Below are 21,405 nucleotides of genomic sequence, written 5' to 3' on the forward strand. Positions count from 1 at the left end.
ACCTGGAATGCTAGAAACTGTTTGAAACATCTAATAATATACAAAAACCGGTAAATATAAGAGGATGGTTAAAAAGAATACACATAAGTATAGGTGACTGCTTAATTTTATGGTAGGCTTGTTATCAATAACTCATAGTCCTCTAAAATTAAAGAGTTAGATGCTACCTGGAATGCTAGACACTGTTTAAAACATCTAATAATATATAAAAACTGGTAAATATAAGAGGATGGTTAAAAAGAATACAGAGAAATATAGGTGACTGCTTATTTTCATGGTAGGCTTGTTATCAATAACTCATAGTCCTCTAAAATTAAAAAATTAATAGATGTCACCTGGTACGATAAAAAATGTTTAAAACATTTAATAATATACAAAAACTGGTAAATTTAAGAGGATGGTTCAAAAGAATATGCAGAAGTATAGGTGACTGCTTAGTTTAATAGTAGGCTTGTTATCAATAACTCATTGTCCTCTAAAACTAAACAATTAATAGATGTCACATGGAACGCTAGAAATTGTTTAAAACATCTAATGGTATACAAAAACTGAAAAATTTAAAAGGATGGTTTCAAAAGAATACACAGAAGTATAGGTGACTACTTAGTTTCATAATAGGCTTGTTATCAATAACTCATAGTCCTCTAAAATTAAAGAATTAATAGATGTCACTTGGAATGATAGAAACTGTTTAAAACAACTAATAAGATACAAAAACATGTAAATTTAATAGGATTGTTCAAAAGAATACACAGAAGTATATGTGACTGCTTAGTTTCATAGTAGACTTGTTCTCAATAACTCATAATCCTCAAAAATTAAAGAATTATTAGATGTCACCTGGAACGCTAGAAACTGTTTAAAACATCTAATAATATACTAAAACTGGTAAATTTAAAAGGATGGTTCAAAAAAATACACAAAGTATAGATGACTGCTTAGTTTCATAGTAGGATTGTTATCAATAACTCATAGAACTCTAAAATTAAAGAATTAATAGATGTCACCTGGAATGCTAGAAACTGTTTAAAACATCTAATAATCTACAAAAACTGGTGAATTGAAGAGGATGGTTCAAAAGAATACACAGAAGTATAGATGACTACTTAGTCTTATAGTAGGATTGTTATCAATAACTCATAGTCCTCTAAAATTAAAGAATTAATAGATGTCACCGAAAACGCTAAAAACTGTCTAAAACATCTAATAATGTACTAAAACTTGTAAATTTAAGGGGACGGTTCAAAAGAATACATTGATGTACAGGTGACTATTTAGTTTCATAGTAGGCATGTTATCAATAACTCATAGTCCTCTAAAATTAAAGAGTTAGATGCCACCTGGAATGCTAGAAACTGTTTATAACATCTAATAATATACAAAAACTGGTAAGTATAAGAGGATGGTTAAAAAGAATATACAAAAGTATAGGTGACTGCTTAGTTTCATGGTAGGCTTGTTATCAATAACTCATAGTCCTCTAAAAATAAAGAATTAGATGTCACCTAGAATGCTAGAAACTGTTTAAAACATCTAATAATATACAAAAACTAGTAAATTTAGGAGGATGGTTCAAAAGAATACACAGAAGTATAGGTGACTGCTTAGTTTCATAGTAGGATTGTTATCAATAACTCATAGTCCTCTAAAATTAAAGAATTAATTGATGTCACCGGGAACGCTAAAAAATGTCTAAAACATCTAATAATATACTAAAACTGGTAAATTTAAGGGGACGGTTCAAAAGAATACGTTGATGTACAGGTGACTACTTAGTTTCATAGTAGACTTGTTATCAATAACTCATAGTCTTCTAAAATTAAAGAGTTAGATGCCACCTGGAATGCTAGAAACTGTTTGAAACATCTAATAATATACAAAAACCGGTAAATATAAGAGGATGGTTAAAAAGAATACACATAAGTATAGGTGACTGCTTAATTTTATGGTAGGCTTGTTATCAATAACTCATAGTCCTCTAAAATTAAAGAGTTAGATGCTACCTGGAATGCTAGACACTGTTTAAAACATCTAATAATATATAAAAACTGGTAAATATAAGAGGATGGTTAAAAAGAATACAGAGAAATATAGGTGACTGCTTATTTTCATGGTAGGCTTGTTATCAATAACTCATAGTCCTCTAAAATTAAAAAATTAATAGATGTCACCTGGTACGATAAAAAATGTTTAAAACATTTAATAATATACAAAAACTGGTAAATTTAAGAGGATGGTTCAAAAGAATATGCAGAAGTATAGGTGACTGCTTAGTTTAATAGTAGGCTTGTTATCAATAACTCATTGTCCTCTAAACAATTAATAGATGTCACATGGAACGCTAGAAATTGTTTAAAACATCTAATGATATACAAAAACTGAAAAATTTAAAAGGATGGTTTCAAAAGAATACACAGAAGTATAGGTGACTACTTAGTTTCATAGTAGGCTTGTTATCAATAACTCATAGTCCTCTAAAATTAAAGAATTAATAGATGTCACTTGGAATGATAGAAACTGTTTAAAACAACTAATAAGATACAAAAACATGTAAATTTAATAGGATTGTTCAAAAGAATACACAGAAGTATATGTGACTGCTTAGTTTCATAGTAGACTTGTTCTCAATAACTCATAATCCTCAAAAATTAAAGAATTATTAGATGTCACCTGGAACGCTAGAAACTGTTTAAAACATCTAATAATATACTAAAACTGGTAAATTTAAAAGGATGGTTCAAAAAAATACACAAAGTATAGATGACTGCTTAGTTTCATAGTAGGATTGTTATCAATAACTCATAGAACTCTAAAATTAAAGAATTAATAGATGTCACCTGGAATGCTAGAAACTGTTTAAAACATCTAATAATCTACAAAAACTGGTGAATTGAAGAGGATGGTTCAAAAGAATACACAGAAGTATAGATGACTACTTAGTCTTATAGTAGGATTGTTATCAATAACTCATAGTCCTCTAAAATTAAAGAATTAATAGATGTCACCGAAAACGCTAAAAACTGTCTAAAACATCTAATAATGTACTAAAACTTGTAAATTTAAGGGGACGGTTCAAAAGAATACATTGATGTACAGGTGACTATTTAGTTTCATAGTAGGCATGTTATCAATAACTCATAGTCCTCTAAAATTAAAGAGTTAGATGCCACCTGGAATGCTAGAAACTGTTTATAACATCTAATAATATACAAAAACTGGTAAGTATAAGAGGATGGTTAAAAAGAATATACAAAAGTATAGGTGACTGCTTAGTTTCATGGTAGGCTTGTTATCAATAACTCATAGTCCTCTAAAAATAAAGAATTAGATGTCACCTAGAATGCTAGAAACTGTTTAAAACATCTAATAATATACAAAAACTAGTAAATTTAGGAGGATGGTTCAAAAGAATACACAGAAGTATAGGTGACTGCTTAGTTTCATAGTAGGATTGTTATCAATAACTCATAGTCCTCTAAAATTAAAGAATTAATTGATGTCACCGGGAACGCTAAAAAATGTCTAAAACATCTAATAATATACTAAAACTGGTAAATTTAAGGGGACGGTTCAAAAGAATACGTTGATGTACAGGTGACTACTTAGTTTCATAGTAGACTTGTTATCAATAACTCATAGTCTTCTAAAATTAAAGAGTTAGATGCCACCTGGAATGCTAGAAACTGTTTGAAACATCTAATAATATACAAAAACCGGTAAATATAAGAGGATGGTTAAAAAGAATACACATAAGTATAGGTGACTGCTTAATTTTATGGTAGGCTTGTTATCAATAACTCATAGTCCTCTAAAATTAAAGAGTTAGATGCTACCTGGAATGCTAGACACTGTTTAAAACATCTAATAATATATAAAAACTGGTAAATATAAGAGGATGGTTAAAAAGAATACAGAGAAATATAGGTGACTGCTTATTTTCATGGTAGGCTTGTTATCAATAACTCATAGTCCTCTAAAATTAAAAAATTAATAGATGTCACATGGTACGATAAAAAATGTTTAAAACATTTAATAATATACAAAAACTGGTAAATTTAAGAGGATGGTTCAAAAGAATATGCAGAAGTATAGGTGACTGCTTAGTTTAATAGTAGGCTTGTTATCAATAACTCATTGTCCTCTAAAACTAAACAATTAATAGATGTCACATGGAACGCTAGAAATTGTTTAAAACATCTAATGATATACAAAAACTGAAAAATTTAAAAGGATGGTTTCAAAAGAATACACAGAAGTATAGGTGACTACTTAGTTTCATAGTAGGCTTGTTATCAATAACTCATAGTCATCTAAAATTAAAGAATAAATAGATGTCACCGAAAACGCTAAAAAATGTCTAAAACATCTAATAATATACTAAAACTTGTAAATTTAAGGGGACGGTTCAAAAGAATACATTGATGTACAGGTGACTACTTAGTTTCATAGTAGGCATGTTATCAATAACTCATAGTCCTCTAGAATTAAAGAGTTATATGCCACCTGGAATGCTAGAAACTGTTTATATCATCTAATAATATACTAAAACTGGTAAATTTAAAAGGATGGTTCAAAAAAATACACAAAGTATAGATGACTGCTTAGTTTCATAGTAGGATTGTTATCAATAACTCATAGTCCTCTAAAATTAACGAATTAATAGATGTCACCGAGAACGCTAAAAACTGTCTAAAATATCTAATAATATACTAAAACTGGTAAATTTAAGGGGATGGTTCAAAAGAATACATTGATGTACAGGTGACTGCTTAGTTTCATAGTAGGCTTGTTATCAATAACTCATAGTTCTCTAAAATTAAAGAATTAGATGCCACCTGGAATGCTAGAAACTGTTTAAAACATTTAATAATATACAAAAATTGGTAAATATAATAGGATGGTTAAAAAGAATACATAGAAGTATAGGTGACTGCTTAGTTTCATGGTAGGGTTGTTATCAATAACTCATAGTCCTCTAAAATTAAAGAATTAGATGTCACCTAGAACGCTAGAAACTGTTTAAAACATCTAATAATATACAAAAACTAGTAAATTTAAGAGTATGGTTCAAAAGAATACACAGAAGTATAGGTGACTGCTTAGTTTCTTAGTAGGATTGTTATTAATAAATCATGGTCCTCTAAAATTAATGAATTAATAGATGTCACCGGGAACGCTAAAAACTGTCTAAAACATCTAATAATATACTAAAAATGGTAAATTTAAGGGGATGGTTCAAAAGAATACATTGATGTACAGGTGACTGGTTAGTTTCATAGTAGGCTTGTTATCAATAACTCATAGTCCTCTAAAATTAAAAAGTTAGATGCCACCTGGAATGCTAGAAACTCTTTAAAACATCTAATAATATACAAAAACTGGTAAATATAAGAGGATGGTCAAAAAGAATACATAGAAGGATAGGTGACTGCTTAGTTTCATGGTAGGCATGTTATCAATAACTCATAGTCCTCTAAAATTAAAGAATTAGATGTCACCTAGAACGCTAGAAACTGTTTAAAACATCTAATAATATACAAAAACTAGTAAATTTAAGAGTATGGTTCAAAAGAATACACAGAAGTATAGGTGACTGCTTAGTTTCACAGTAGGATTGTTATTAATAACTCATAGTCCTCTAAAATTAAAGAATTAATAGAGGTCACCGGGAACGCTAAAAACTGTCTAAAACATCTAATAATATACTAAAAATGGTAAATTTAAGGGGATGGTTCAAAAGAATACATTGATGTACAGGTGACTGGTTAGTATTATAGTAGGCTTGTTATCAATAACTCATAGTCCTCTAAAATTAAAGAGTTAGATGCCACCTGGAATGCTAGAAACTCTTTAAAACATCTAATAATATACAAAAACAGGTAAATATAAGTGGATGGTTAAAAAGAATACATAGAAGTATAGGTGACTGCTTAGTTTCATGGCATGCTTGTTATCAATAACTCATACTCCTCTAAAATTAAAGAATTAATAGATGTCACCTGGAACGCTAGAAACTGTTTAAAATATCTAATAATATACTAAAACTGGTAAATTTAAAAGGATGGTTCAAAAGAATACACAGAAGTACAGGTAAGTGATTAGTTTCATAGTAGGCTTGTTATTAATAACTCATAGTCCTCTAAAATTAAAGAATTAGATGTCATCTGGAACGCTAGAAACTGTTTACATCTAATAATATACAAAAACTGGTAAATTAGAGGAATGTTCAAAAGAATACACATAAATATAGGTGACTGCTTAGTTTCATAGTAGGCTTGTTATCAATAACTCATAGTCCTCTAAAATTAAAGAATTAATATATGTCACTTGGAATGATAGAAATTGTTTAAAACATATAATAATATAAAAAAACTGGTAAATTTAAGAGGATGGTTCAAAAGAATACACAGAAGTATAAGTGACTGCTTAGTTTCATAGTAGGCTAGTTATCAATAACTCATAGTCCCCTAAAATTAAAGAATTAGATGTCACCTAGAACGTTAAAAACTGTTTAAAACATCTAATAATATACAAAAACTGGTAAATTGAAGAGGATGGTTCAAAAGAATACACAGAAGTATAGGTGACTGCTTAGTTTAATAGTAGGATTCTCATTAATAACTCATAATCCTCTAAAACTAAAGAATTATTATATGTTAACGGGAACAATAACTCATAATCCTCTAAAACTAAAGAATTATTATATGTCAACAGGAACGCTAAAAACTGTTTAGAACATCTACTAATATACAAAAACTAGTAAATTTAAGAGGATGGTTCAAAAGAATACACAAAAGTATAGGTGAGTGCTTAGTTTCATAGTAGGCTTGTTATCAATAACTCATAGTCTTCTAAAATTAAAGAATTAATAGTTGTCACCTGGAACGCTAGAAACTGTTTAAAACATCTAATAACATACTAAAACTGGTAAATTTAAGAGGATGGTTCAAAAGAATACACAAAAGTATAGGTGATTTCTTAGTTTCATAGTAGGCTTGTTATCAATAACTCATAGTCCTCTAAAATTAAAGAATTAATAGATGTCACCTGGAACGATAATATCTGTTTAAAACATCTAATAATATACAAAAACTGGTAAATTTTAAGAGGATGGTTCAAAAGAATACACATAAATATAGGTGACTTCTTAGTTTAATGGTAGGTTTGTTATCAATAACTCATAGTCCTCTAAAACTAAAGAATTAATAGATGTCACCTGGAATGCTAGATACTGTTTAAAACATCTAATAATATACTAAAATTGGTAAATTTAAGAGGATGGTTCAAAAGAATACACATTAGTATAGGTGACTACTTAATTTCATAGTAGGCTTGTTATCATTTACTCATAGAACTCTAAAATTAAAGAATTAATAGATGTCACCTGGAACGCTAGAAACTGTTTAAAACATCTAATAATATACAAAAAATAGTAAATTTAAGAGGATGGTTCAAAAGAATACACAAATGTATAGGTGACTGCTTAATTTCATAGTAGGCTTTTTATCAATAACTCATAGTCCTCTAAAATTAAAGAATTAATAGATGTCACCTGGAACGCTAGAAACTATTTAAAACATCTAATAATATACTAATACTGGTAAATTTAAATGGATGGTTCAAAAGAATATACAGAAGTATAGGTGATTGCTTAGTTTCATAGTAGGTTTGTTATCAATAACTCACAGTCCCCTAAAATTAAAGAATTGGATTTCACCTAGAACGGTAGAAACTATTTAAAACATCTAATAATATACAAAAACTGGTAAATATAAGAGGATGGTTCAAAAGAATACACAAAAGTATAGGTGAGTGCTTAGTTTCATAGTAGGCTTGTTATCAATAACTCATAGTCTTCTAAAATTAAAGAATTAATAGTTGTCACCTGGAACGCTAGAAACTGTTTAAAACATCTAATAACATACTAAAACTGGTAAATTTAAGAGGATGGTTCAAAAGAATACACAAAAGTATAAGTGATTTCTTAGTTTCATAGTAGGCTTGTTATCAATAACTCATAGTCCTCTAAAATTAAAGAATTAATAGATGTCACCTGGAACGATAAAATCTCTTTAAAACATCTAATAATATACAAAAACTGGTAAATTTTAAGAGGATGGTTCAAAAGAATACACATAAATATAGGTGATTTCTTAGTTTAATGGTAGGTTTGTTATCAATAACTCATAGTCCTCTAAAACTAAAGAATTAATATATGTCACCTGGAATGCTAGATACTGTTTAAGACATCTAATAATATACTAAAATTGGTAAATTTAAGAGGATGGTTCAAAAGAATACACAGAAGTATATGTGACTACTTAATTTCATAGTAGGCTTGTTATCAATAACTCATAGTCCTCTAAAATTAAAGAATTAATATATGTCACTTGGAATGATAGAAATTGTTTAAAACATATAATAATATAAAAAAACTGGTAAATTTAAGAGGATGGTTCAAAAGAATACACAGAAGTATAAGTGACTGCTTAGTTTCATAGTAGGCTAGTTATCAATAACTCATAGTCCCCTAAAATTAAAGAATTAGATGTCACCTAGAACGTTAAAAACTGTTTAAAACATCTAATAATATACAAAAACTGGTAAATTTAAGAGGATGGTTCAAACGAATACACAGAAGTATAGGTGACTGCTTAGTTTCAGAGTAGGCTTGTTATCAATAACTCATAGTCCTCTAAAATTAAAGAATTAATAGACGTCACCTGGACCGCTAGAAACTGTTTAAAACATCTAATAGTAAACTGAAGCTGGTAAATTTAAGAGGATGGTTCAAAAGAATATACAAAAGTATAGGTAGCTACTTAATTTCGTAGTAGGCTTATTATCAATAACTCATAGTTCTTTAAGATTAAAGAATTAATAGATGTCTCCTGGACCGCTAGGAACTTTTTAAAACATCTAATAATATACAAAAACTGGTAAATTTAAGAGGATGGTTTAAAAGAATACACAAAAATATAGGTGACTGCTCAGTTTCATAGTAGGCTTGTTATCAATAACTCATAGTCCTTTAAAATTAAAAAATTAATAGATGTCACCTGGAATGCTAGAAACTGTTTAAAACATTTAATAATATACAAACACTGGTAACTTTAGGAGGATGGTTCAAAGGAATACATAGAAGTATAGGTGACTTCTTAGTTTCATAATAGGCTTGTTATCTATAACTCATAGCCCTATAAAATTAAAGAATTAATAGATGTCATTGGAACGCTAGAAATTATTTACAACATTTAATAAAATACTAAAATTGGTATATTGGAACCCCCAAACTGTTGGGGTGTATGAGAACTGCAGCCACGATTCGATGGCAACAAACACTAATTTGAATCATCTAGCACCACCAGCTTTTTTTTTGCTTTTTTTATTGCCCTTCCAGGACATCTGATAAAATTGGAACGATACGAGAAGATTAGCATGGCCACTGCCCAAGGATGAAATGCACAAATCGTCGAGAAATGGTCCAAATTTTTTAACCTAACAAAAAGAAAAACATCTAGCACCACCAGTTCCTTCTCTTCATACAGGTAGACGAAATCCATCACCGCTAGCAACTGGTTCCACTGTCAAGACTTCTTCTTCTCACTGAAACTTGGCTGAATCCAGTCCTTACCAACAAATCAAGACAAACACCACTGCAATCATCGATTTCCGCCATTAAAGACAGACAATGAACACCCCATCTGTAAAGACAGACAATGAACACCCCATATGTTGATGCCTTTTCAGTGACCTGTACAACTTTCTTCAATTGATTTCAGACCTAATCGAGCGAGCCTCAAAAACCCCCAAATTCCGTGTTCGTTGTTGTTGTAACTCGCTCAGACAAACCCAATTCGAATCTGGGTTTAGAAATCCCCAAATTGGAAAACAAAAACAAAACCCCTAATTCCATTCATGTGTTGCTGTAATTACCTTCTTCAATAACTTGCTCAAGGATGTCGCAGCAGTGACAGTCTTCATTACCAACAAGCTAATCTATTTAATTTCTTCATCTTCTGCATCTCTTCCTCGAATTGATCTCACCTTCATTCACCAACAAATGTACAAAGAAAGTTTAAGATAGTAATGGCATCTACTGGGTTGGAAATGTGTACACATATATCTCACTATCAGACACGTGTATATAAAAAGATACGTGGAAAGCATGCAGGCCAAAACATCATAACATGATGCGCTACGAAACACCAAATAAACCCCGAGGAGTTACTTTATCTCATCCCCAAAAGAGAAGCTAAGATCAACGGTGGAGAGAAAGTTAGCTGACACGAACGTGACAGGGGCAGAAGACACTTGTCTGACACGAGCAGACCCCTCAACTACCCACATTAAACACTCTGAGCAGTGTACGTGTCGATCAACCTGTGGAACGAGCGAGGATGCCTCTGCGGGATCAAGAGGCAAACGCAGACCTCTGCGTGATAGACGCAAGGACACAAGAAGATAAGGTTCCAACGGTCTTCAGAGATGGGTCCCACATTCTAACCTTATAAATACCCCGTCTCCACCAAGAGGAAGGGGGATCGGAAAAATCAGGAAGGGAAGGAGAGAGAGAGAGAGATTGCAAGTGTAAGTTAAACATTTAGAAGAGAGAAACATGTAAACCCAAAAGTCATTCGACTATTCGTGTAACCGTGAAGAATATAGTAAAACAACAAACCCCGTGGACGTAGGCCTTAGTGCTGAACCACGTAAACCTTGGTCTTGTTTACATTTCAGCACTCTATATTTATTTAGCCCCATGGATCTTTACTTATACGTTTTGCTTTCTTTGCTTGTACTTATATCCCGTGCGCAAACGCCTCACATGGAGTTGTTAGATGAGGCTATGATAAACCCGAAGGTTTTGAGCCAATGAATCAACACTAGGATATCATCATCACAAATCTCTTTAGATGATGATGATTGATTGTGAGCATTCGGATCCCTTCGTGGTTTGTGTGTTCACAGGAACAAGGCTGAAAATTGATGCTCAAAAAATTTCAATCTCTGCTCTTTCACCCTCAAAAATATGGAATGAGGTCTCGATCTGCATATCTTGAATAAGAAATGTGAATTTCTTCTATTGATAAGAAGGGAAAACGCATGTTATTTCCACAGACAAAATGTGTGGTAAGAGAGATGCCACGTCTCACTGGTATTCTTTAGCCACTCGTGGGCTGGGCCATCCGCACGACCAACTTTGATTATTTTACTCCCTGGCCTGAAGAAATACAACCAAGTGGTGGCGTGAGTGATGTGAGTGGTGCTAATATATAAGATACCAGGCCATCCACTTTGATCATTTTTCCGTCCGGTGATCGGATTTCCTTGTAATTCCTGTAAACGAATTAAAATCATATTATTAGCCAAATATCGAGACTTAGCTAGTGTAAATGTGGGTATAAAAATGTCGCACTTACGTTCTTATCAACTCCCCCACACTTACATTTTGCTAGTCCCGAGCAAAACAAGAAAATTATATCCGCTACACAGCCGGATATGGAAAGACGTCTGCTAAACAGCTAGACGGAACCACTACAAAGTGATTGAGAAATGTCTGCTAAACAGCAAGACTAACCCGCTAAACAGCTAGGTTAAGGGCATCTGTTAAACAGCTAGACGAATCCGCTAAACAGCTGGATTAAAAATGTCTACTAAATAACTAGACAAAACCACTAAACAGTGGTGTAGGAAGACCGCTAAACAGCTGATCCTATCATATAAAATTTTCACTTCATTCATTTTTTATTTATTTTTGGATGAAACATAACAAAACTATATGTAAAAGAAAAACAATAATCTTCAAAACAGTAAAGCATGGATTTACCCTTAACTATAAAATTTGATCACTCTTTTCATAGTATCAAAGATAAAGAAGTGTAGTATAGTCGTGTTCGAACCACAGAGATTGCAGGTGTTCAAGAGAATTATTAAGCCAAACAATAATGTAAAGTTGATTAGTAATTGAGTTGCACTGACAGCAAATGATAATTGTAAATGAAATTAATAAATGATTGTTGTATTTACCAAGACTATAAGGTTTCACTTAATGTGTTTCAGGTTCTTATATCATCAAAAGATAACTCGAATAGAAACAGATAGTAATCTGCTCTACCCGGAAGATAAGACATTTATATTTCTGAGTACAACTAAAAATACCATTACATAAAGATTGATATTATGTTCTAAATATAAAGCCATATTGAGAAATGTCACAGGGATTTTATAGCATTCAATGTATTCGGAAATCACACTAAATCTAAGAAGTTTGTAAACACACTCAACACAAAATTGCAATCAAATATAAATGGAATGGATTAAGCATTAAAAATGATTTATTGATGATTTACTTAAAGCAAGGGTTATGGAGTGAGTGTTCTCATTCAATATGAATGATTATCACTGGATTTGCTCAAACTAGGTTTTATTATGGAGTGAGAACACCCATTCATTCATCAATAATCACTCATACACTCATTGGGGCCAATGAGTGGGTGAAAGGGGAGACTAAGCGGCTAAAAATCAGCCGTTTAGAGAAAAAACACATTGAGCGGCTGAAAATATGCCTCTCAAACCTATTTTTAGAGTTTTATTAATATAAAACTCTTATATGTGGGACCCATAATTAGGGTTTTATTAAAAAAAAGAAAAAGTAAGAGAGAGGCAAATGTTAAGCCGCTTGGAGAGAATTTTTCTCTCCAAACGGATAAAGATCAGCCGTTTAGTGTCTTTTTTTAGGCTCCCACGGTCAAAAAAACACTCTTTCACTCAATCTCTCACTCAATTTGGCAGTAAATGAGTGTTAAAAACACTCATTCCATCGCCTTTGCTCCTAAAAACATTGAACTCATTAAGCTTCCCCTCTTGTCTTGGCAGAGAGGGGTTTAGCTTCTCATTATTGTGCAGAACGCCATTAAAAAGTATTGAATGGAAACTCTACCACAAAAGAAAACTAAAACAGGAACTAATTAGAAAGCAAAAGAAATTCAGATTGCAGTATTCCAGCGTGCCCCTCTTGGTTGATTAAGCTCATCCTTTATACACAACTGCTGTGACTTATTCTCTGACTTCCGGATTCAACCCTGTTTTCCTGCCTTATTCATCTCTTCATTGGGTACACAGCACACCCGTCTCTAATGACTGACTCAAACCCTTCCTGGATTGGGGGAATAGTTTTATCTCTTCCTCAACTGACTAGGCACCAGTTCTGATTCTGACCAAACTCAGGCCTTCACCAAGTCTGACCAATACTTCCCAAATCCAACAAAAACCTCAACTTCACTTTCCATCTTTACACATTCACTGTTACAGACCATACAACCACAACATCAACACCCATCAGCTACAACCAATTCAGTCACCACCAGTTAAACAAACCTATTAGAGGTACTAGAACATCATCACTGACTTCCATTTACTCAGCCATCAAGAATAGCCACTGCCTGTCTTGTTGCTGTTGTAGACAATTAGAGAAAACCCATTGATGTCGCAGTCAAATCATCACCACTGCCTGCACTGCTCTGGCCATATCTTCTCGATGCACAATCCCACAGAATAACCTCAAATTGAACTCAATTTCAGTTTAAATGAAGAACCCCCAAACTGTTGATGTGTATGAGAACTGCAGCCATGATTCGATGGCAAGAAATACTAATTTGAATCATCTAGCACCACCAGTTCCTTCTCTTCATACAGGTAGACGAAATCCATCACCGCTAGCAACTGGTTCCACTGTCAAGACTTCTTCTTCTCACTGAAACTTGGCTGAATCCAGTCCATACCAACAAATCAAGACAAACACCACTGCAATCATCGATTTCCGCCATTAAAGACAGACAATGAACACCCCCCATCTGTAGATGCCTTTTCAAATGACCTATACCAACTTTCTTCAATTGATTTCATACCAAATCGAGCGAGCCTCAAAAACCCCCAAACTCCGTGTTCGTTGCTGCTGTAACTCGCTCAGACAAACCCAATTCGAATCTGGGTTTATAAATCCCCAAATTGGAATACAAAAACAAAACCCCTAATTCCATTCATGTGTTGCTGTAATTACCCTCTTCAATAACTTTCTCAAGGATGTCGCAGCAGTGACAGTCTTCATTACCAACAAGCTAATCTATTTAATTTCCTCATCTTCTACATCTCTTCCTCGAATAGATCTCACCTCATTCACCAACAAATGTACAAAGAAAGTTTAAGATAGTAATGGCATCTCTGGATTGGAACAAGGCTGAAAATTGATGCTCAAAACATTTTAATCTATGCTCTTTAACCCTCAAAAATCTGGAATGAGGTCTTGTTCTGCATAGCTTGAATAAGAAATGTCAATTTCTTTTGTTGATAAGAAGGGAAAACGCATGTTATTTCCACAGACAAAATGTGTGGTAAGAGAGATGCCACGTCTCACTGGTATTCTTTAGTCACTCGTGGGCTGGGCCATCCGCACGACCAACTTTGATTATTTTACTACTCCCTAGCCTGAAGAAATACAACCAAGTGGTGGCGTGAGTGATGTGAGTGGTGCTGATATATAAGATACCAGGCCATCCACTTTGATCATTTTTCCGTCCGCTGATCGGATTCCCTTGTAATTCCTGTAAACGAACTAAAACCAAATTATTAGCCAAATATCGAGACCTAGTTAGTATAAATGTGATATAAAAATTAATAAAGTGTCCTGCTTCAAACCATATAATTAATAAACCGGCCAAGCTTTTAAATTCTTTTAGAAACTGGCCTTTCTGTTAGAGTTGACACCTGGGCCCACCAGATCGGTCAGCTGCGTTGAATAAGTCAAACTCGGTAGGAGAATTTACGACTGTGCCCTTGCCCATTTAAAGACCCGCGTGGTGTAATCTCTCACCACACTTTCTCTTTCTCCCTCGTTCTCTTTCTCCCTCGTTCTCTTCTCCCTCGTTCTGAAACTAGGGTTAGGTATTGAAGCTGTTTGAAAAGAAAAAGAAACTGATGTTATTGAAGTTGTTTTTGCTGAAGACATAGATGTTAGTGAAAGACCAGAGTGTATTTGGAAGAAAAGTTCTACATATTTAGGGATTCAGAGATAGTGGTGATACAGTGAAGATGAGGTACAAACCGGGATTAAAACAGTCTGAATCAAGGTAAGATTAACGAAACCCGTGACTTAATATATGATGAAAATCATTGTATTGATAGTTAATTGATTTAATTGATCGATTGATTTTTAGGGTTTCTGTTTTTTTTCCTTTGTAATTAGGGTTTATTTGAAACCAAATTTTTATTGTTTAATTGGGGTTTAATTTTCGTGATTGGGTGTTTGATTTTAAGTAATATTGCTTAATTAGGTTTTCATTGGGTTTTCATAGGTTTATATCTGATTTTGTTTCATTTGTGTTGCAGTCAGTTCAAATTTAGGAATATCAGTGTATATGCGGAGCCAAAGAATGAGACTTTGGTATTTCCTGATTGCCATAGAGATGAAACAGAGTTGATGACACTTAAGTATATGGTGTATAAGGGTTTGTCTATGGATGTTAAAGAGAAGTTTAATTTATATTGGTTTAAGGAAGAATGTCTGCCACTGCCATTGTTAAACAATGATGATTTTGATAATTTTTGGGAGGATTCTTTTGTAAATGAGGATGGATGTATATGTTTGTGGATGGGGATGAAAGACACAGTGTTTGGGACTCCAAAGACTACACCAAAGAAGAAGACAGTTAGTAAGGGAACCACCCCTAGAAGATCCCCAAGGCTAAATAGTATGGATAAATCAGTTGAAGGTGCATCAAGAAAGCTGAGTTTCATGGATGTGCCCATGTCCAAACATTCTCAGGCTAGTAGCAGTGGTTGCAGTCAGTCAAAAGCTACAAATGAAGTTAAGTTTGTTGAAGATGTGGACAATATTCAGCTGGAAAACACCAAAGAAGATGAATGTCACCCAATTGAGAATCCAGAAGCTCCTCCAGTATATGACAGTGATGAAGACATTGAGTATGGGTCAGATGAAGAAGAACAAGAAGAGAAAGAAGAAGAAGAAGAAGAAGAAGGAGGAGAAAAAGAAGGCAAAGAAAAAGGTATATTTCATTTATAACTGATTTCATTTATTATAATTTGTAACTTATTATATGGTACTGATGTTGATCTTGAATGTGCAGGTAAGGATGTGGATGAAAGACCTGCTTACATGGATGACTTTGATGATGATTTTGGTCAGTACATGAAGGGTGAGCATGATGTAGATCTTTTCCCTGAAGAAGAAGTTTTTACTCCAGTAGATCCTAGCAAAATGGAGGTAAAAACTAGATTTGAAAATAAGGAAGCATTTAAGAAACATCTCAGGGGTTATTGTGTTCTTAATAAGTGTCAATATATTTTGGATAGAAGTGCTCCCTCTAGAATTAAGGCTGAGTGTAGGTTTAAAACATAACATGATTGTCCTTGGTTTGTGTATGCTAGCAAGAAAGAGGGTGAGAAGACTTTTGTTCTTAGGAAAGTGAATTTGGAACATAAGTGTGAAGGGGATCCCCAAAATAGGAATAGATCTGCTGATCCTCATTTTGTAAAGGATTTTGTTCTTGATCAGATGAAGAATAAGCCTAAAAAAGTTGTTCCAGACCCTTATAAAATCAAGGAAGACTTCTTAGCTGAAAAGAGAGTAAATATACCATATCAGTGTGCATGGAAGGCTAGGAATCTAGTTTTAGAGTCATTATATGGGAACTATAAAGAAAGATACAATGAAGTACCAGCATTCTGCAAGATGTTTACTAAATGCAATGATGGGTCTGTTGCTAAGTTCACTTTTGAGACAGTGAATAACACCTTTGAAAGCATGACACTCTCATTTGAACCTGCAATGAGGGGTTGGCGAAAAGCATGCAGGGGAGTTATAGGGCTTGATGCCTGCCATCTAACAGGGGAATATGGGGGAGTATTGATGGCTGCAACTGCACTTGATGGACAGAATGGGTTAGTAATGTTAGAAATTATGGTATGCAGAGCTGAAACAAAGGAAAATTGGATCATTTTTTTGAAGCATTTGAAGGATGCAATATTAGCACATCCAGTGAAAGTGGCTTTCATTTCAGATAGGAAAAAAGGTTTATTGGAAGCTGTTGGTATAGTGTTCCCTGGCCATCACCACAGATACTGTTGGAGGTAACTTTCTTGTCTAACTTTGTTTCTTGTTTCTTTTGTTTGTCAGATCAGATAAAGGCCTTATGTTAATTGCAATGTGTTAAAATGCAGACATTTATACAAAAATTTCAAGAAGGATTACAAGGGTCTTGAATTATACAGTTCTTTATGGAATGCAGCAAAAGCATACAAAGAAAAGCATTTTCAGGTTTGACAGTTCATAACAGTTCTTTGTTATTGGTTAGGCACTGTTTGACAGTCAAGTTAAGCTAGTTTTTGATTGGCTGTGCAGGAACATTTTGAAAATATTGTGAAACAGAGTGTTGCAGCTGGTGCTTATCTCAGTAGAGAAGATCCTGCTACATGGTCCAGGGCCTTTTTTAACCCTATTCACTGTTGTGAACATATGAACAACAATTTTTCAGAGTCTTTTAACAATATGATCAACAAGATGAGAAATAAACCAATTATAATGATAGGAATAATGTATGCTAACTTAGTGATGGGTACATGGTACAATAGGAGGACTGAATCTGCATCATGGGTAGATGGTAATTTGGTTTCTACTGCTGTTACATTGATTAAGAAAATGTTGGAATTTGTGACTGACTATGGTTTTGACCCTTGTGTGGCTGGAGAGTTATATATGGTGACTAGTCCAAAGAATTCTGTGTTCACAGTGAACATACTTGCCAAGACTTGCTCTTGTTTGCAGTGGCAGTTGAGGGGGTTCCCCTGTATGCATGCAGTGAGTGCATTGCATAGCATAAGGCCACAATGGAGAAAGTAAGATTTCTCTTTTTTTTAAATCTGTACCTTGTCTCAGAACTAATTTATACAATTTCTAGGCCTTAAATGTATCTAGCACTAACCTTTACATACTCTGCTTGAGCAGGTACTGCAGTGATTACTATTCAGTGGAGAACTATAAGGCCACATATGCACCAACTTTTGCACCACTAGATGATAAAAGTGAATAGGTCCAGGTACTTTTTCTTCTTAAATTTGTAACTATATGCCCTATTTATATTCTCAACTACATTGATATAAGTGCATTTGTTCTTGCAGCCAAACATGAACAAGAAGATCTTGAACCCTCCTCACAGTAGGAAACCAGGAAGACCCAAGAGCAAGAGGGTAAGAAGTTATGATGAACCTCGTGTTGAGAAGACAAAAAGGAGGTGTGGGAAATGTGGAAATGTTACTAACCACAACAAAAGAACATGTGCTGGCGGTGAAGTGGGATCTAATCCAACTGCAAAGAGGCAAAGGACTGAATGTGATGCACAAAGCTTCACCTTCAGCAACGTAGAGCCAAGTCAGACCACCGGAGTTAGGGGTGCAGCTAAGTCAAACAAGAAGAAGAGAACAACATCATTTGTTGGTGAATGTTTTACAGGGCCTGGCAGTCAGCCTTTGGCAACACCATCTTCTACTCCAGCTTCCACAACACCTATGAGTCTGCCATCTATAGCACCATCTTCTACTCCACCCTCTACAATAAATAACCTTTATCAGAACTTCTTTGGCATTGGATATGTATCTCAGAATATAAAACAAGGAAAGGGAAGGGGAAATGTAAAGGCTAAGAAGAAATGATTTGAGATCCGTTTTCTGATTTTTTATGTTTAAGAAGACAATATTTTTTTCTTTTGTAGACTTGAATTAATGCTGAATCAAAAGTGGCAGGTTGTTTATTAGTACATTTGCAGGTTACATTTTCAGATTGTTGAGTTCCTTACATATAGCATTAAGTTGTAAACTTGAATGCATAATTCTGTTTTTTGCAGCAATGAAGACTTCATCTGAGACCCATTTAAAACCGTCACAATCTGTACAAGTGAGGTATGCTATGTTCTTGTTGTGTTCATTCTTGCAAAATTTCATCTCCATCTTTGATTTGCAGTGATCTTTCTTGCAGGTTTGATTTTGCAGTGGGCAGTTTTTGAAGCAATGACCAGATTCTCCGCAAGCGTAACAACCATTCTCTACTGGTAATTTCACCATCTTGCATTTGACAGGATCGATGGCATCGTCAAACCATTCAAAGTACTGACAGGTTGGAATTGAACACTTCAAAAACATTTTTTCGCTTGTTTCTTTTGCTTTTGAACACAATAGTTGCCTTATACCATTACATGGTATATATTTGCACCTGGAATAAATCCAAGGACATACCTTTGGATCATGAATTCCCTGTGCACAGATAGAACATGGAATTAGGGGTTGTTTTAATCTTAATCTTACCTTGCTGCTGCTACTGCTGTCTGGAGAGTTTACTTCATTTTGGCTCATGTCTTATTTATTTTTATTTTTTTGATCTGTTGAGTATGACAAATAATATGGTTCTTCTCTGACCGTTACAAATCCGACCGTTACAAATCCGACCGTTACAAATCCGACCGTTGCAATGAGTCACCGAGTTGACTCGATACTGGTTTGGTTACGAACTCAGACGAGGGTTAAGTCGTCTTTTACCTAGCAGGTTAACTGCCACATAGCCAGTTAACTACCTAAATCCGTTTTTTGAAAAAAACGGGATGGAAAATGTCAATATCGGCCAGTTTATATAAAGATTCAAAAAAACGGCCAGTTTCTTAAATATGGTTCAAAAAGGTGGTTACTTTATTAAAAAGCCCATAAACAAAAGTATAGGTAACGACTTAGTTTGGTTATAGGCTTATTACCAATAACTCATAGTTCATTAAGATTAAAGAATTAACAGATGTCACCTGGACCGCTAGAAGCTGTTTAAAACATCTAAAAATATACTAAAACTGGTAAATTTAAGAGGATGGTTCAAACGAATACATAAAAATATAGGTAATTTCTTAGTTTCTTAGTAGGCTTATTCTCAATAACTCATAGTTCTTCAAGATTAAAGAATTAATAGATGTCACGTGGACACCTAGAAACTGTTTAAAACATCTAATAATAAACTAAAACTAGTAAATTTAAGAGAATGGTTCAAACGAACACACAAAAATATAGGTAATTGCTTACTTTCGTAGTAGGCTTATTATCAATACCTCATAGTTCTTTAAGATTAAAGAATTAATAGATGTCACATGGAAAGATAGAAGTTGTTTAAAACATCTAATACTAAACTAAAACTGGTAAATTTAAGAGGATGGTTCAAAAGAACACATAAAATTATAAGCAATTTCTTAGTTTCGTACTAGGATTATTATCAATAACTCATAGTTCTTTAATAATAAATAATTAATACATGTCACCTGGACCGCTAGAAACTGTTTAAAACAACTAATAATAAACTAAAACTGGTAAATTTAAGAGGATGGTTCAAAAGAATACACAAACGTATATGTAATTGCTTAGTTTCGTGGTAGGCTTATTCTCAAGAACTCATAATTCTTTAAGATTAAAGAATTAATAGATGTCAACAGGACCACTAGAAACTGTTTAAAACATCTAATAAAATACTAAAACTGGTAACTTCAAGAGGATGGTTCAAAAGAATACACAAAAGTATAGGCAGCTGCTTAGTTTCGTACTAGGCTCATTATCAACGACTCATAGTTCTTTAAGATTAAAGAATGAATAGATGTCACTTGGACAGCTAGAAACTATTTAAAACATCTAATAATAAACTAAAACTGGTAAATTGAAGAGGATGGTTCAAAAGAATACACAAACATATAGGTAATTGCTTAGTTTCGTGGTAGGCTTATTATCAAGAACTCATACTTCTTTAAGATTAAAGAATTAATAGATGTCAACAGGACCGCTAGAAACTGTTTAAAACATCTAATAAAATACTAAAACTGGTAAATTTAAGAGGATGGTTCAAAATAATACACAAAAGTATAGGTAACGGCTTAGTTTCGTAGTAGGCTTATTATCAATAACTCATAGTTCATTAAGATTAAAGAACTAATAGATGTCACCTGGACCGCTAGAAACTGTTTAAAACATCTAATAATAAACTAAAACTGGTAAATTTAAGAGGATGGTTCAAAAGAATACACAGAAGTATAGGTGACTGCTTAGTTTCAGAGTAGGCTTGTTATCAAGAACTCATAGTTCCTTAAGATTAAAGAACTAATATATGTCACCTGAACCGCTAGAAACTATTTAAAACATCTAATAATAAACTAATACTGGTAAATTATAGAGGATGGTTCAAAAAAATACACAAAAGTATAGGTAGCTGCTTAATTTCGTAGTAGGCTTATTATCAATAACTCATAGTTCTTTAAGATTAAATAATTAATAGATGTCAACTGGAACGCTATAAATTATTTAAAACATCTAATA

General features: G+C 33.4%; 1 long non-coding RNA gene and 1 other non-coding gene across 2 annotated transcripts; both read left to right on the forward strand.

The window, feature by feature from the left end:
- The first annotated feature begins 9,390 nt into the window (after positions 1-9,390).
- On the forward strand, positions 9,391-9,494 carry LOC113331105. Its single transcript, XR_003350703.1, has one exon. It is a non-coding gene; the product is annotated as a U6 spliceosomal RNA (small nuclear RNA).
- A 6,530-nt stretch (positions 9,495-16,024) lies between these two features.
- On the forward strand, positions 16,025-19,212 carry LOC113331090. Its single transcript, XR_003350698.1, has 4 exons — positions 16,025-16,064; positions 16,146-16,282; positions 18,918-18,972; positions 19,049-19,212. It is a non-coding gene; the product is annotated as an uncharacterized LOC113331090 (long non-coding RNA).
- Positions 19,213-21,405: the final 2,193 nt, after the last annotated feature.

The sequence above is a fragment of the Papaver somniferum genome, unplaced genomic scaffold (assembly GCF_003573695.1).
Source record: "Papaver somniferum cultivar HN1 unplaced genomic scaffold, ASM357369v1 unplaced-scaffold_123, whole genome shotgun sequence".
Classification (NCBI taxonomy): Eukaryota; Viridiplantae; Streptophyta; class Magnoliopsida; order Ranunculales; family Papaveraceae; genus Papaver; species Papaver somniferum.